Source organism: Bidens hawaiensis, unplaced genomic scaffold (assembly GCF_021521415.1).
Source record: "Bidens hawaiensis isolate Kalapana, Puna unplaced genomic scaffold, B.hawaiensis_p1.1 tig00019960_1, whole genome shotgun sequence".
NCBI lineage: Eukaryota > Viridiplantae > Streptophyta > Magnoliopsida > Asterales > Asteraceae > Bidens > Bidens hawaiensis.
In genome coordinates, this window is record NW_027493036.1 from 176,680 (window position 1) to 183,871 (window position 7,192).

Below are 7,192 nucleotides of genomic sequence, written 5' to 3' on the forward strand. Positions count from 1 at the left end.
AGAAATTTTGAGCAAAGCATCAAGTTTCCTTTACTGTGAGTGAGTATGCACGAGTCCATCTGTCGGCTTACATACATTGTATCCCCTGGGGTCCGTTTCTTAATGGTATTAAGACGCACACAAGGGAGGAACAATTGTATGACTAACAGCGGATTTTGATCAAGTCAGTAATTTAAATTGTACGAAGTACAGCGGTGATCAAGTTTAATGACTTTGGGTTTGCTCTAGAAAGCGAGTGAAATATTCATGCATATGAATACCTAGATGGTTAAGCCGCATAAAGAATCACAGTGTCCAGAATCTTAACGCTTGTAATTTGCTTTATTTGATTTTTGGGTGATCAACAAATATAAGGCTTGAGTATGACTGGTTATTACATTTCTGCCATCCTCACCAAGACTTTTGCTAGAGACTAACACCCCTTTCAATTTGACGTTTCTTTATGTTTATATCACATACTTTACTCTACTGGGTTGTTTTAAGACCTACCAATGCACCAATGCAATTAAGCACACTGTCTTTTAAGCTTACTTTTTGCTGAACTTGGGGTCAAGAAAATCAATGTACTATCATTTTCTCTTTTTGCTTCAAAAAACTCAAAATTTTGAGGAGCATAAAAAATAAATAAACGATAAATTTAATCGCCACAGTTAACTTAAGAGAATAAATTAATGGCTAACCATCAATTCACAAGTGAATCATAGGACCAAGACATGCAAGCATGCTTTACAAACTTAAATAACCGACGTAATTTTCAGGGAGAAAATAATCTAAAAATCTTTTTGGATTTTCTCTATACAAACTTTAAAACACAATATTTTTGTCTTTTTCAAATTTCTTATAAACAAAATAAACTTCACAATCTTTTTGGATTTTCAGATATTTCTGTACAAAAACATAAATCACATTCTTTTTGGTTTTTCAAAATTTTAAAATGTTTTTGATTTTTCTAAATTTTAAAGGAAAGTTATTAAAGATCAAAAATCACAATATTTTTTGAATTTTGAAAAATTTTTTTTTAATGTTTTTGGATTTTATCTATACAATCTAAAAACACATTCTTTTTGTATTTTCTAGAATTTTCACCCCCTAAAACCTAAAACATAAAATATAAGACTAAATTTATAAAGCAATTAAAAGATAATTATCCTAATTTTAGGATCTCAGCAAGGGTCTTCAATCCATTTAAACAAAGCAAAAAAGTAAAACGTGTTTTATCAAACGCTTTGGTAAATAGATCAGGTTTTTGAAAATCTGTATGTACTTTCTCAAGATCAATTAATTTCTTTTCATAACAATCCCGTATAAAATGATATCGAATCTCGATATGTTTCGTTTTAGAATGTTGTACGGGATTCTTGGTGATACTTATAGCAGCAGAATTATCAATCAAGATGGGAGTAGTAAGAAACGTCAAACCGTAGTCGCGAAGATGTTGTTGTATCCACAAAACCTGAGAACAGCAACTCGAGGCTGCAACATATTCATCTTCGGCGGTTGAAGTAGAGACCGTTGTCTGCTTCTTATACTGCCAGGAAACAAGCCGGTTTCCTAAGAATTGACATCCTGCAGTCGTTGATTTGAAGTTGATCTTGCATCCTCCATAATCTGAGTCTGAGTAGGCGGTAAAATCGAAAGTGTAGGTTCCTAGCCGGATCTACACGGAATATCTCGTTCTACGTAGGTGTGGAATCCCTACGTAAGACGATACGAGCGTAGAAGACGATACACGTTAAACACAATCAAACACACGTTACAATAAACAAAGAACACGTTGTATTGCAACTAGAAACACGTGATTCACCGATCACCGATTACATGAAAACTGAACAACTGACTTAAACAAGCCGTAACCTAAACGTTTATATCAGACGACAACTTCGCCTAACATGTTTAGGCGAAGTTGTCACTAACTTCGCTTGTTTCACAAGTTCGCCTATATCAGCGAACTTGTGAGACAACTTCGCTTAAACATCAATACAAAACATACTAACTCGATTACAGACACTAGATACTGAACTACTGACATCATGTACCAACAGACTCCCCCTTGGCAGTAGCTTCATATCTCTATCTTCAAACACGTGTCTCGTAATCCCAAAACTCTTGTATCTTCCATCTTCAAGGATGAACGCCTTCTCGTACACAAACTGAAACTACTCTTTGATATTTCTTTGCTTCTTCTTTCCAAGAAGGAATATAAAATATCTTTTTCTCGTTCAGCACCTGCAGATCAGCTTGAGACAAATTTACTAAATGCATAGGATCATATACTCTCATCAGCTCTTGTTCATCTTCACCCTCCATTACTGCTTCAGCTGTTTCACAATCAACGTACCACCATTTTAGATCTTTGAGCACATCCTTGGACATTTGTTTCATCGGCACTTCTTTTATACACCGGATCGGCTTATACTTCATTATCATCCAAGGCTTGCCATCTGCTCTCATTCCTCTGTCTTTGTCTTCAACGAGCTTTCCTTTCTGTGGTTTCAACAGCTCGAACTTTTTCTCCTTTATGCTTTCCTTCCAGACTATCTTCCCAATGACCCTAGCGATGTTATCATCACTCCTGTTTATCAACCCCAACCTGGCTAAGTCCTTCACTTCACACTCAGGCAACGTATTCAACGATCTCAATAACCTCTTGAAATACTGAACCCCATCATACCTTTCAATCACAAAAAGCCTCAACTGCTCATCATATACCCAGCATATAATCCCCTTTTTCGATTCAGCATAACCCCTGATGTTGTAACTTTTCTTGAACATAGTAGGGACCGCCGGTTTCTTAGTCTTTACGAACCACTGAGCATAGCCTTCTTTCCATCTTGGCTGCTCCTCCCATTCTGTCTCATCACATCCCATATCTTGACCCATATCTGACTTATCAACTTCCGGAATCTCGTGCTCAACATTTTCCTCCACAATCTCTCCTTCTTCAATTTCACTATCAATGACAATCTCAGCCCCAATCTTCTCTATCTCCTCCAACGGTAACACATCCTCATCACACATAACGTCATCATCTAACACCTCCTCAGCATCCACAACCACCATATCATCAACCCCTGAACCGCCAGCTGCACTCGTTGACTCCCCCTGAGATGTGGAAGTCCCAAGAGCTTGTTCAGTTCTTGGCAACTCTCCACTTGCACCATTCGATGCATTGGGATCATCGTCTCGATCATTACGCTTCAAGAACCAAGTAACCATGTATAAAATCATACAACTACATAAGTAGAGAAAGAAAAATTTAAAAATAAAGTACACGGGATCAAATTTCAGTCTCGACAGGGACTGCCACGTTTTAGAAAAGATCCGAACAGGAATCATACTAATTAAGTGACTGTCACACAGATCCATGTTCAGCTGTATTATGACATAAAGAAACAGGTTGTAAGCAGGTAAATAACTTAGAATGGTTTTCATCGCTTCTGTGATACGGGTTAGGTTCAATTAAGCTCAAAATATAAATGGGCAACACCTCGGAGATTGTGATGCATCCTATCTATTCTCAAAGCTTATTTGGCTTTCCCCAAGTCACCCCGAGTTGACCTCGACCCGTAGTGTCTGATTAAATTGTAAGTACTCTTCGATCTTAGACTCTTCTTCCCGTTCTCTTTCTTACATCTTGATTGAGAAGTATTAACATTATAAGCTCTAGAATGTCTTAGTAACACATAATAAATTTTTTTTTTTTTAAATAATAAGATTTACAGAGCTTCTAGTAAACTACTGCAAGTCCCGAATCTGGATCACTGCAGTTTCTTGACACACCATCTTCTCGGGAATCAGAACACTCACGGGCTCGTGTATGACTGGGTAATCGCTTTTCTGCGTATCATTTGGAAAGATATATATGGAGACATGCACAACTCTTAAGGAGTTTCCACGTAAAATCGAGGAGATTTAGTTAGTATCACTTCTACTTTTACGCACCAGAAAAAGCTACCATAACATACAATGACTGTTCTAAAGTCTTTTAGGCCTAATAACTTCACTAGTTAAGCACACAGAATCATTTTGTCGATCATTTTCCAAGGTTGGATCAATTTTCTTTTAAACATAGTAAAGAAACTTCTTACGAAGTAGTAGACATGAAAAATTATTTCATCTCCCAAAAAGAATTTTAACTTCTATCGCCCCGATCAAGTCGAAGTCTTCAGGTAAACGGCTATCCTGAAGATCCAATGGATCAGCTGGACCGACCACATACTAGTATGTGTCCTTCTAACTAAGTATGAACGACTAATTTTCAGCGAAAGAATAAAAGCACATCATAAACCGCCCCGGTCACTTTCAGTCATCTGGTTAATGGCTATCCTCATACTCTACAGGTAGAAATGAGAACCAAACATATCCGAAGATATGTCCTTCAAACTGAAGCAACCGACATAATTCTAAGCTTTGATACCAATTGTAGGTTCCCAGCCGGATCTACACGGAATATCTCGTTCTACGTAGGTGCGGAATCCCTGCGTAAGACGATACGAGCGTAGAAGACGATACATGTTAAACACAATCAAACACACGTTACAATAAACAAAGAACACGTTGTATTGCAACTAGAAACACGTGATTCACCAATCACCGATTACACGAAAACTGAACAACTGACTTAAACAAGCCGTAACCTAAACGTTTATATCAGACGACAACTTCGCCTAACATGTTTAGGCGAATTTGTCACTAACTTCGCTTGTTTCACAAGTTCGCTTATATCAGCGAACTTGTGAGACAACTTCGCTTAAACATCAATACAAAACATACTAACTCGATTACAGACACTAGATACTGAACTACTGACATCATGTACCAACAGAAAGTATTATCTTTGGGGTACCATAACCCGATGTCAGGATTTCCCCGTAGATATTGTAAAATACGCTTGACCGCTGCCAGGTGAGTCACTCGGGGACTAGCTTGGTACCTAGCACACACACAAACAGCAAACATTATGTCGGGTCGTGAAGCAGTTAAATACATTAGAGAACCAATCATAGCACGATAAAGGGTCGGATCAACGGTATCCTCCAATTCATCCGGTGATCAATTGTGACCCACTGGAAGAGGAGTTGAAGGGATTTTTCCAGCATTTATCTTGAATCGGCTCAAGACGTCGTTCACATATTTTGTCTGATGAATGAAGATTCCCGTATTAGATTGATGAACCTGCAGCCCTAAAAAGAAATTCATCTCTCCCATCGAGCTCATTTCAAACTTGGTTTGCATGGACTTCTCGAACTCCTTACATAAAGTGTCGTTTGTAGACCCAAAAATAATATCATCAACATAAATCTGGACTAGAAGAAGAACATCACCAACAGTCTTATGAAATAAAGTGTAACACCCCGTAACCGCAGCGGAAACGTACACGGGATGCAACAGACACATCTGATATCAACAGCATTGTTTATAAAGAAAACACCACTACATTAATTTAAACGTATTACATTGTTCTGAGTTTCATAACCATCTAAGCGTTATCACATAAGTGTTACCGATAGTACATTAACATATTTAATGCAAAATATAGATCTCTAGACTTCCACAAAATAGCACACAGCATCGAACACATATCACTCATTCCAATTTGAGCGTACCTAGAAAGCATGTAAAGAAAACGGGTCAACTACGAATAGTTGGTGAGTTTCACTAATTTAAATAAACCATGACAAATCATTATAAAAATCATAAATAAGTGATGTAATTATACTGAGTTCACAAGTGAAAACTCTATTAACCCCAAAACATATCGATTAACCTCCGGGAACTCTGTTACCCCAGAATACTTCCAATAACCTCTGGGAACTCTGTTGCCCCAGAAACACATTTAATAACCTCTGGGAACTCTGTTACCCCAGAAACACATTTAATAACCTCTGGGAACTCGGTTACCCCAGAACACATTTAATAACCTCTGGGAACTCGGTTACCCCAGAACACTTTTTCGGGCCTTACAATATTAGCAACTCAGTTAATTACCATCTTAATACATTACCGTATGATTTCCGTACAATAAACATTATATAAATACATTCGTTTTCATGCGATTAGCATGTACTTAAACACTTTGATAGAAACATGCTTTCCGCACCGGGAAAATATTTAAAACAGTTCAGTAAAAAGGGGCTCGTGAAAACTCACCTTCTTGTGAGCAAGATGTACTACGGTGCACGGCTACTGGTACAGATCTGTAATACGATCCCCAAATCGTTACTACACAATTTCTAACAATATAACTTAAATTCGTGTTAACCGGTACGTCTGAGGACACTGTTAACCCAGTACCGTACACGATCCGGGGACAATGTTAACCCCGAAATTCTTTCCAGGACTTATATTGTGATATCACTTAGAGTTCTTTTAGTCAAAACTACCGATAGTTTGTTTTCTCGTTTTGCGTGCCTAGCACGGTTATTCGTCTTTATGTTTTCAAAAATGAGTTTGACCACACACGACCCGAAAAAAGTTGTTATTGATATTTTCATTAAAGTGGTGAAATTAGAGCTCGGTTAGACACCCCGTTTGGCCGCGGGGCCCGTTTCCGTTTTTAATACACCGGAAACGGTTAAATCGGGTAAAATTACCCAAATCATCCGAATTATTTTCGGATGATTTATTTTTACTTGATTAACTTAGTTTCATGAAAATAGTCCATTTTTAAGGTTTTTATGCACCAGTCAGCTCGCTTAGGCGAACTTTGCCGGTTTACACGTTTTAAGCTTTAAAAGTTTGTTTTTAAGTTCCATTTAGCACAAATAAATATCCGTTTAGTCTCGGACCTTGAAATTTTGTACAAACCATATTTTGACAGTAAGGAATTTTATAAAATTTTTCCAGAATTAATTTTTATATCTAAGATTTATTTAACCATTTTTAAACGTCATTTAAACACCAAATATGTCGAAAATACCAAACGAACTTCGAAAAATCCCAAATTTTTCTGGGATGACCCCTGTCACCCACATAGTTCCCTGTAATTTTTCCAGAACCAAAAACTCACTTTTCATGCCATTTTTACCAAAACCGAGCTAGAAATCCCTAGAACTTGTTTTACCGAAAAGCCTACTTAGACTTCTCCAATGAACCTGAAATTTTGTGTGTGACTTTTATATGTTATAAAAAGCTTATCTTAAATTTTCCAGAATTTTTCATGATGTTTAGCTATTTTTAACCATTTTTAGCC